This window comes from Triturus cristatus, chromosome 7, assembly GCF_964204655.1.
Source record: "Triturus cristatus chromosome 7, aTriCri1.1, whole genome shotgun sequence".
NCBI classification, from domain to species: Eukaryota; Metazoa; Chordata; class Amphibia; order Caudata; family Salamandridae; genus Triturus; species Triturus cristatus.
Window position 1 is genome coordinate 1,777,221,485 of NC_140590.1, and position 10,875 is coordinate 1,777,232,359.

At 54.7% G+C, this 10,875-nt stretch overlaps 1 non-coding gene across 1 annotated transcript; it reads right to left on the minus strand.

Annotated features, from left to right (window-relative positions):
- Positions 1–10,566: 10,566 nt before the first annotated feature.
- On the minus strand, positions 10,567–10,720 carry LOC146813078 (5.8S ribosomal RNA). The gene has a single exon (XR_014967305.1). It is a non-coding gene; the product is annotated as a 5.8S ribosomal RNA (ribosomal RNA).
- Positions 10,721–10,875: the final 155 nt, after the last annotated feature.

Genomic DNA, 10,875 nt, shown 5'->3' on the forward strand with positions numbered 1-10,875 from the left:
GGGATAAATTATTCAGTGCCCACTACCAGCAGGCTCCAAAGGTTGCAGCAGGAGGACACAACAAAGAGCTAACCAGCCCGTAGGTGGGAAGGGGGAGACCATGCTTCAACACACTTCTGCTTCAGATCACTTCTTCAAGTCCTTATGTCTCAGCCACCTCCCGTCCTGCCTAAGAGGAAGGAATCATGACCTAGACCAAGGCCGTCAGTGGCTTACTTCAGTTACTGAAGCACAGGTAGGAGTCGGACCACAAATCTCTCACCCAAAACCACACAGGGTCACTGAGCCCTTTATTTTCTGTAACTCTACCGAAGCCTCGAGTATCACAGGTCCAGAGCACCAACTCCATAGGACTATTTATTTGACCTTTCAACACCAATCTTCTCCCCAATGTAGGCTGACTCAAACCCTTCCGTCCAGGCTTTAGAATGAATTTCTATGATGATCAGAGTCCAGTACACAGTTGATTGGGACAGGATAAATCACTTTTTTGTGCAAGGCATTCACACTTCAAGTCAGTGTAGGAAAGTAGGATCTTTCTGACATGGTTGCCCCCAATTTTTGCCTTGTGTCAGTGTGGGTAGACTGTAGTACACTGTAATCCTGCTAACCAGGACGTCAGTGTGCTCTCCTCTAAATGCATGGGAAAGTACTTTGCACACCCCACAAATGGCATAGTGGTGTACCTCTGCAATTCCCTAGTATATGAAACTTAGATACTGTTAGAGGCTGGCTTAGAGGCCGATTACAATGCCGGACGGACCCAAGTCCGTCTGGCATCGTTCTGGAACTGAAACCGAATGACCTCCAGTCGTGGGTTACAGCCCAGGAATTAGGGGTTCGGTCGCAATCCTATACTTTGGTATGAGAGCATGCATTCTTAATGGAATGCATGCTATCATAGAAAGGGGCAGAGGTGCAGTTCATCCTTGCACCCAGTGGCAGGCACCTCTAGGTGCCTGCCACCGGGATCAACAGTGGAGGCACCATAGGTGCCCCCTGGGCCGTCATTCCGTGGTTTGACCCATGGAGACCCTGCTGCGGGCCCCCAAAGCGGTTTCCCAATGTCTTTTTGAACCGGTAAGGCCGGCACAAAAAGGCAGTAGGAAACTGCCATCGTAATCCCTCGGCCAGAAAGAGCTGGCCAGGGGATTACTGAGGGCCTTACGAATGGCAGGCGGGCTCTCTGAGCCCGTTGTTAGCCATTCGGAAGAAATTATTCGGATTCCCTTCCGTCCGAGCCCATCGAAATGGCTCAGTCGGAAGGGAATCTGAATCCGTGATTATGATGCGGGCAGGAGGGCTCCGTGCCCGCATCGTAATCGGCCCTTAGTATATATTGCATACATTTTTAAGTGACGCACCTTGCACTATTCCAGGCAACCCTTATGGTGATTTTAGTGGTCTTTGATAATCTTTTGAAAGCTCGCAAGGTGGTAGCTGTGGAGAACAGCCTTCAGGCTCACGTTTAAGGGGTGTTAAGCAGCTTGTTTTACCAGGTTAATCATGTAGTGCAGGTTAAACGAAAAAGAACCACAGTGTGTATATAAAAATATTTCTATTTATTACACTACACTCACAAACACATTGGTATAACTCCTATCCGTAGATATAAACACACATACACAATAATACTTCAATTTCAATAAGGTAAGTAAGCACCAAATACAGTGGTCTCTAGGGGAAGACCAAACCATATCCTAAAAAAATGGAATGCGAACTGCGGACTTGGAACAGGAGACTCAGAGGAGCTGGGACACAAGTAGCTACCCAAGGTAAGTACCCAGGAACCCCATGGAGGCTGTGTGCAGAGTGGAAATATGCGTGTTCAATTGAAGTCAACTGGAAAGTTGCAGTTTTGGAGAAAAAGGACCCTTCCCAGTGGACCCAGAAAAACCCTGTAGAAGACAAGGTTGGAGAGTCACCCCAATCACATACCCCAGGAACCAGGATACCTCCAACACGGAATCCGGATGCATACGTGTGAAGTGACATCGGAAACCACCGTAGACCACAATGGAGGACTTCAGGAAAGATGCTGCTAGAGGAGACTGTGTAAGAGTCTGGTGGAATCCAAGGGTGGATTATTGAAGTGAAGAACCTGTAAGCAGAAGGGAATGAGTCAGTTCCACTTGGAGTTGACCAGGAGGCACGGAATAGCAATGCCCACCGATGTCGGACAGTTCCGAAGTGTTGTGGGTGACCTTGTCACTGCAGCTGTGAGCACCAGGCGACTCTGAGGAAGACCAGGAGCCGTGCACAAGCTGTCCCACGTCGGAAGTTGAGAACCAGGGGGTGACTGTCCGGCAGGAGCACCAACAAGCCTTGGCACCTGCAATAGGCATGGAAAGTGAACAAAGAGCAGCTGGGACCAGCAAGATCCAAGGCACTCACCACAAGCAAGAAAGTCAGAGCAGGCCCTGTGCAAACAGGGGAGACCACTGAAACAGGAGAAGACCCTCAGGAGGACCCACAGGCAAAAAGCATAGGTGTCGCGAGAGGACCTCGAGCAGCTCACCAAGAAGAAAGGCCCACGCTGCTGAGGATGCAGTGAAGATGCTGTACTTGGCAGGAGGAGATGCTAGAGGCTTGAGCTTCTTGTAGCCCGAACACCTCTGGAATGCAGAGCCAACAAGCCTTGGTAACAGCAACTCGAAGCAGTGCAAAGTAGTTTGGTCCCAACGGTTCTGACTAGGAATACTGGCCTAAGATTGCAGAGAGGACAGGTCAGGCCTCGAGGGAGTTGTAAAACCACCAGTTGTGTTGCTGAGCCCTTCGAAGTCCGTGGGACATCATGAGCAGTAGACCGGTCTGCTTTGTTGCAGTGCCTGCAGAAGCACTGGAGTGACTTATTCACTCCAAGGGAGATTACTTCAGGTGTCCTTGATGCCCACAGGTCTGTTGAAGATCCTGGAAGAAGCACAGCCACAGATGACAAAGAAGACTTGCAAAACAACAAGACCAGGAGCAGCAGGAGTCTTCCTTGATATACTCTTGGTTCCAGACGAACCCCAAGTGTCCAGATGGTCAAAGGGTGGCAGAATTTCAGGCTTAAGTCTTGTCCCATGATGAATTTGAGGACCCACCCACAGGTAAGTCCTTAAATACTTTAGGAAGGGGGTTAGGATGACTCAGAGGTCCCTCCCAGAGGTGGGGGGGCTGGACAGAGGTAAGGATACTGCCATGTCCTTTGTTCAGTTTTGCGCGAGAGCTTGAGCCAAAGGCTCCCTTAACTGGCTCAAACTGGAGTATGCAAGGAGGGCAACAAATGTGCCCTTCAAAGCAGTCTGGTGGCACTGGCAAGCGCCCCCATCCCCAGCCCAAGTCCAGTCTGGGAGTTGGTCCCTGCGACAAGAAACATATTGTTCTACCTTCTCATGCTCGAGCTCAGCTCAGCATCATGAGGGCAGAATAGTGTTTGTGGTTGGCAGCAGCATTAACTTGCTGTCAGACCCTGAACAGCTGTAACCAGGAGTAAGGGGGTACCCTAAGGGTGCCCCCCAGTACATGAGATCCTATTTCTAACACTGGAATCGGTGTTGGGGTACGTTTCCAACATGTTCGGTGCAGCAACCATTTAGTTAGGCATCTTGTAATGACTGATGTCCACTATAAGTATTAAAATAGCTGACCACACTTATAAAGCCTGGAGAATCGACTCCTGGGTTTCTAGGGGCGCCCTGCTCATGTGTGGGCACACTCACACTTATAACCAAGCACCCTGCCTTCATGACTGAAAGGCCTGCCATAGGGGTGATTTATAGGTTTTAAATTGTAGTGACCTCAGATATAAGGAAACATATCTGTTGTGAGAGGTGCAAGCACCAACTCACACAGGCTGCAATGGCAGGCCTGAGGTCACAGTTTGAGTGGTCTTTCTTGAGTGGCACAATACATGCTGCAGCCCATGGGAGACCCCTGGTGTACCTGTGCCCCGGGTAACTTAGTACCATATACTAAGGACTTACAATGGTACACCAGTATCCAATTGTGGAGGGACAGAGGTACTTACCATGGTCAGTTTAGGGAGGAAGCCCATTGACTGGGGTCCCGATTAGCAGGATCCCTGTCAGACTAGTCAAAATACATACTGACACCAGCAAAAAGGAGGGGTAACCATGAAAGCAGATCCTACTTTTCTACATAATCTCCCTAACGATCGGAGATGAGACTAACCTTGCCCAGTTGAGTCTTCATTTTCTAATTGGAAATATCTGGAGAGTCCATCTGTGTTGGCATGGTTACTCCAAGGTCTATGTTCCACAGAAAAGACCATCCCCCTATAGGGAAACTGACCTCCTCAAAAGTTTGGGGTTTTCACCCTTCATTTGTTTAAGCCATAAAAGGGGCTTATGGTCTGTCTGAAAAATTGAGTGAGTGCTAAACAGGTATGGCCTCAACTTTTTCAAGGCCCAGACTCCAGCAAAGGCCTCCCTCTCAGTAGCTGGAAAATGCTTTTCTCTGGGGGGGTCAATCTTCTGCTTATAAAAGCTACTGGTTGGTCCTTGCCATCTCTGTTAAGTTGTGATAATACTGCACCTACCCCTATCTCAGAAGCATCTGTTTGGACAATGAAGGTTTTGGAGTAATCATGACTTTGCTGGATGGGAGCAGAGCCCATGGCCTGCTTCAGGTCATCAAATGCATTTTGACAGCTAACTGTCCACTGAACTTTCTTAGACATCCTTTTGGAGGTGAGATCATTAAGGGGAGTCACTATGGACCCATATCCCTTAACAAACTTCCTTATTACCCAGTCAGGCACAAGAAAGCTCTGACCAGAGTACGAGTAGTGAGAACAACCCAGTCCATCATGGTCTGAATTTTGCTCTCCAGTGGTTGAACCTGTCCTCCACCTACAAGATGACCCAAGTACACAACCTTTCTCTGCCCAATCTGGCACTCTGTGGCCTTGATAGTTAGGCCTGCCTTTTGCAGTGCCTCCAGAACATTCTTGAGGTGGATGAGGTGATCCGCCCAGGTGGAGCTAAAGACATCAATAGCATCTAGATATGCTGCACTTAAGCCTTCCAGACCTGTTGGGACTCTGTTCACCAACCTTTGAAATGTTGCAGGTGCATTCTTCAAGCCAAACGGCATTGCAATAAATGGATTATGCCTACTAGGGTTTAAAACGCTGTCTTTGGTTTGGCATCCTTCGAGAGTCTGATTCGCCAGTAACCAGCTGTCAGGTCAAATGTATTGAGATACTTGGCAGCGACAAGAGTATGTCAGTTCATCTACCCTGGGAATTGGATGGGCATAGTCCTAGTGACTGCATTGACGCCTCTATAGTCCACACAAAACCTCATCTCTCTTACCATCTTGGGTGTGAAGTTTTGGCACAAGGATTACTGGACTAGCCCAAGGGCTATGCAAAGGTCCAATGACACCCAACTCCAGCATCTTTTGGACCTCTGCCCTGAACCAGTCCCTGACATGGTCAGGCTGTCTGTAGATGTCTCTCTTGACAGGCAGGCGGTCACCTGTGTCCACTTCATGGGTACACCAGGCTGTTAGACTCAGAGTCAGAGAGAACAAGTTTTGGAAACTGATTGAGGACTTTCTTACAATCAGCTCCCTGCTGGTCAGTGAGGCTGCCTGCCAAGGCTACTCTATCAACTGCCCCATCAACACGGTCCTGAGAGAGGAGATTGGGGAGAGGGTCACTCTCTTCCTCCTGTCCCTCATCAGTTGCCATGAGCAAGCTCATGTCTGCCTTTTCAATAAAAGGCTTTAAGCAGTTCACATGAAGAACTCTGTGAGGACTTCTTGGAGTGCCTAGGTCAACTAAGTAGGTGACCTCACCTTTTTTCTCAAAAAAGGTGTGGGGGCCACTCCACTTGTCTTGGAGAGCTGTGGGGGCTACAGGCTCCAACACCTACACTTTCTGTCCTGGCTGATAAACAGTCAGTACAGCCTTTTGGTCATGCCAAACGTTCTGAAACTCTTGGCTGGACTCAAGGTTTTTGCTGGCTTTCAGGTACTCAGCCATATGTGAACGCAGGCCAAGAACATAGTCAAGTATATCATGCATAGGGGATGTGAGAGAGTGCTCCCAGCCCTCCTCAATCATACACAATGGACCCATAACTAGATGTCCAAACATAAGTTCAAATGGGCTGTAGTCCATCCCTTGTGAGGAACCTCTCTGTAGGCAAAGAGAAGCAGTGTAGTAAGACATCCCATGTTTGCCTCAGCTTTTCTAGGAGTACCATGATCATACCCTTTAGGGTCTTGTTGAACCCTTAAACAAGCCCATTGCACTGTGGATGTTAGGGTGTGGTACACTTGTAGTTTACACCACACTCTTTCCACATTGCAGTGATGTTGCTAAACAAGAAGTGTGTACCTCTGTCTGAGAAGACTTCATTAGGAAACCCCACTCTGGAAAAGACTCCCAGAAGGGCCCTAGCCACCACAGGAGCTGTATTGGTCCCAAGTGGAATAGCTGCTGGATACCTAGTGGCATGGTCCACCACCACTAGGATGTAACTATGTCCAGATGCTGTTGAAGGGTTTAAGTAACCAACAATGTCTACTCCTACCCTCTCAAAGGGAACCCTAACCACTAGAGGTGGAATTAAGGGGGGGGGGGCTTTGTAGTGCCACCTGACTTACTACTGGCTTAGCAAATGACTTAGGAGCAACAAAACTCCTTAGTATCCTCAGACATGTGGGGCCAGTGAAAGTGAGGGACTAACCAGTCCCATGTCTTACTTTGCCCATGATGTCCTACAAGGGGAATGTCATGTGCTAGGGACAGAAAACAAAACTGGATTTCTGAGGTATGACCAACATCCTGGTGGCACCAGGCTTGGGGTCTCTACTGTCAGGAAACAGGAGCCTATCTTCCTAATAGATCCTATTGGAGCCACTGACATTCCCTGTCTCCTCGGCCGCAGCTTGCTGTCTGAGTTGTTCAAGAGAAGGGCAGGATTTCTGCTCAAGACTCAAGTCTGCCTGGAAATGCCCCCAGCCCCCAGGAACTCTGCCCTGTCACTCCCAAGTTTCTCTGGGACAGTTCCTTCACAGGGACTGAGGTCATCTTCCTCAGGAGATTGATCCTCTCCGAGAGGAGGATCATTTCTTGCCCTTCCTGCTCCTTCCATTAGAAGCTAGCTGGCCCATTCTTCCAGGACCCAGAGCTTCCTCAGTGCCTAACTGTTTGGCTTGAGCCTTAGCAACAGCAAATGCGCTGGCAGAGATTCCCATCATCTCTGCATGTGTCCTGAACTCCATGTCAAACCAGGCTGAAGTTTCCGAGTCATTTCCCAACAGACAGTCCACAGGTAGGTCTGGGGAAACCAGAACTCTTTTAGGGCCAGTTACCCCCCTCCCCAGCTGAGATTCACAACTGCCAAGGAATGATCAGTCCTGACATTGCTTGCATTGATCACTTAGTAAAGTTGACCAAGTATGATGTGGTCAGGACACACAAGTTTCTCTGTCACCATAGTGACACTGGCCCCTGTGTCCCTGTATGCCACACTTCTTGACCATTAATCAAAGGCTGTTGCCTGTACTTGTCTCAAGTTAGTGGGAATTACAAGTAAAGTGGCAAGTTCCATGCCACTGTCAAGGACAAGGACAGCCTGAGTGGCTGTTCTGACTAGGCCAGAAGTCAAGGTTAATCCTACTAATCTCTTGGGGACACAACTACTACTCGTACTGGTGCTAGGGGCGCTAGTTGCCTTAGGGGTAGTAGTAGTAGTTTCTTTGGTGTTAGCTCTAGAGCAATTGGCATCCCTTGCTCAATGGCCTTTATCTTTACACAGGTGATACCAAGGTTCCTTGCCAGAGGAAGAGGAGGTTTGGGACCCACCCCAGTGGAAGATTGTTGGGGACCTTATGAAGACTTCTTTTGTCTTTAACTTTCTCCCCACCCTTTTCTTGGGCCTTAGAAGAATTGTGCTTCTTCTGCTCACTAATATTTTTCTGATTGACCCTGGTACGGACCCATTTGTCTGCCTTCTTTCCCAATTCTTGGGAAGAGGTCCGATGAGACTCTACCAGGTACTGGTGCAGTTGCTGATTTGGACAATGATTAAGGAAGTGTTCCCTCATCAATAAATTGTACAGTCCCTCATAGTCATGCACATTACTTCTATGAAGCCAGCCTTCCAGAGCCTTAATAGGACTGTGTACAAAATCATCACAGTCTTGGTTGTGTGTAGGGGTGGGCGGAAAATTCCGTTCCGCCAGCGTAGAATAAAAAAGCAAGCCACCCCGGCTCACGGGCCCGGTCCTTGCTTCTGAAAGCAGCCAGGCCGGGGAGCCTCCTCCGGGCACACGGAGCCTAGCAAGGCCCGGGGAGAGCCTCCCCGGGCCCCGGTGGACCCCCGTCCCCAGCGCCCGGACCCTCGGCTGGCTTGCGGGACAGGGGGCTCCCGCACCCCGGGACGGAGCTCCAGCACCGGGCCCAGCTTCCTGGACCCCCAGCCAGGCCGGGGAGAGCCTCCCCGGGCCCCGGTGGACACCCTGTCCCCAGCGCCCGGACCCTCGGCTGGCTTGCGGGACAGGGGGCTCCCGCACCCCGGGACGGAGCTCCAGCACCGGGCCCAGCTTCCGGACCTCCAGCCAGGCCGGGGAGAGACTCCCCGGGCCCCGGTGGACACCCTGTCCCCAGCGCCCGGACCCTCGGCTGGCTTGCGGGACAGGGGGCTCCCGCACCCCAGGACGGAGCTCCAGCACCGGGCCCAGCTCCCGGACCTCCAGCCAGGCCGGGGAGAGACGCCCCAGTGGACACCCTGTCCCCAGCGCCCGGACCCTCGGCTGGCTTGCGGGACAGGGGGCTCCCGCACCCCGGGACGGAGCTCCAGCACCGGGCCCAGCTCCCGGACCTCCAGCCAGGCCGGGGAGAGACTCCCCGGGCCCCGGTGGACACCCTGTCCCCAGCTCCCAGACCCTCGGCTGGCTTGCGGGACAGGGGGCCCCCGCAACCCCGGGACGGAGCTCCAGCACCGGGCCCAGCTTCCGGACCCCCAGCCAGGCCCAGGGAGAGACTCCCTGGGCCCCGGTGGACACCCGACCCCAGCGCCCGGACCCTCGGCTGGCTTGCGGGACAGGGGGCTCCCGCACCCCGGGACGGAGCTCCAGCACCGGGCCCAGCTCCCGGACCTCCAGCCAGGCCGGGGAGAGCCGCCCCGGTGGACACCCTGTCCCCAGCTCCCGGACCCTCGGCTGGCTTGCGGGACAGGGGGCTCCCGCACCCCGGGACGGAGCTCCAGCACCGGGCCCAGCTTCCGGACCCCCAGCCAGGCCGGGGAGAGACTCCCCGGGCCCCGGTGGACACCCTGTCCCCAGCTCCCGGACCCTCGGCTGGCTTGCGGGACAGGGGGCTCCCGCACCCCGGGACGGAGCCGCACCCTGGGACGGAGCTCCAGCACCGGGCCCAGCTTCCTGGACCCCCAGCCAGGCCGGGGAGAGCCTCCCCGGGCCCCGGTGGACACCCTGTCCCCAGCGCCCGGACCCTCGGCTGGCTTGCGGCACAGGGGGCTCCCGCACCCCGGGACGGAGCCGCACCCTGGGACGGAGCTCCAGCACCGGGCCCAGCTTCCGGACCTCCAGCCAGGCCAGGGACAGCCTCCCCGGGCCCCCGGTGGACCCCCTGTCCCCAGCACCCGGACCCTCGGCGGGAACCAAGGAGGATTAAGCCCAGGCCACGTCCTTTCCCCGACAGCCTGCCCGGGGAGCCAATTTTTACCGACTATTAAGCCCCTGGGGGTGGACAAAAGTTGGAAGCAGCCCGGCCGGCCGGCAGGCCGGCCATCTGGTCACCCGGCCCGCAGGGCCATCTGGTCGCCCGGCCCGCAGGGCCATCTGGTCGCCCGGCCCGCAGGGCCATCTGGTCGTGCAGCCAGGCGACCAGATGGCCAGGGACCACCCAGCCCCCCAGGTGGCCTGGGAGGGTGCCGTGCCCACTCGCCGTTGCAGTCCGGCGAGGGTGGCCAGGCACTCCGAGGCAGCCGCTCGGGAGGGCTCCTTCCCCGGTGCTGCTCCCTGCGCGGGAGCGGCGGGAAGGGGAGGCCAGGCCATCTGGTCACCCTGCCGAGCAGCAAGGGACTGTGGCCCCCATCCCCGCGCCCCGGTGGGACAGAGACAGGAGGGGGAAGCCCCCGTGCCGGAAGGCACGTGGTGGAGGCAGCCTCCCGCAGGCCCGCGTTACCCCCTTCCGCGTCCCTTCCCGCCGGCCCGGCGGCAGAGGGACCCACCCCTGGGTGTGGTGGAAGAGGGCGTCCGCGGGCGCCCACGCACGGAGAGAGACAAAAGCTTGGCTCAGAGGATGACTTTCAATAGATCGCAGCGAGGTAGCTGCTCTGCTACTTACGAAACCCTGACCCAGAATCAGGTCGTCTACGAATGATTTAGCACCGGGTGCCCCACGAACATGCGGTGCACTAAGGGCGATGGAGGCGGCCCCCTTCCGTCCACGCTCCGGTCCCCAAGCGAGCGGCTCTACGCACCGGCCCCCCGAGAGAGGCCGGCTATCCCAGGCCAACCGAGGCTCCACGGCACTGGCCCCAGCCGCGTCCCAGGGAAGCCCCGGGGCAATTGACGATCGAGCGACCCTCAGACAGGCGTAGCCCCGGGAGGAACCCGGGGCCGCAAGGTGCGTTCGAAGTGTCGATGATCAATGAGTCCTGCAATTCACACTAATTCTCGCAGCTAGCTGCGTTCTTCATCGACGCGCGAGCCAAGTGATCCACCGCCAAGAGTCACAGGCAACTTTTCGAAAACGTTCGCCCACCTGCAGGCGCAGGAGAGGCGGGAGGAAGGTGACGCCGTCCCGTCCGCCGCCCGCGCGGCGAGACGGCACGGGCGCCCCGTTCAAGGCTTCCCCTCTGGGAGTCAGACAGCACCGTCGGGGGGGGA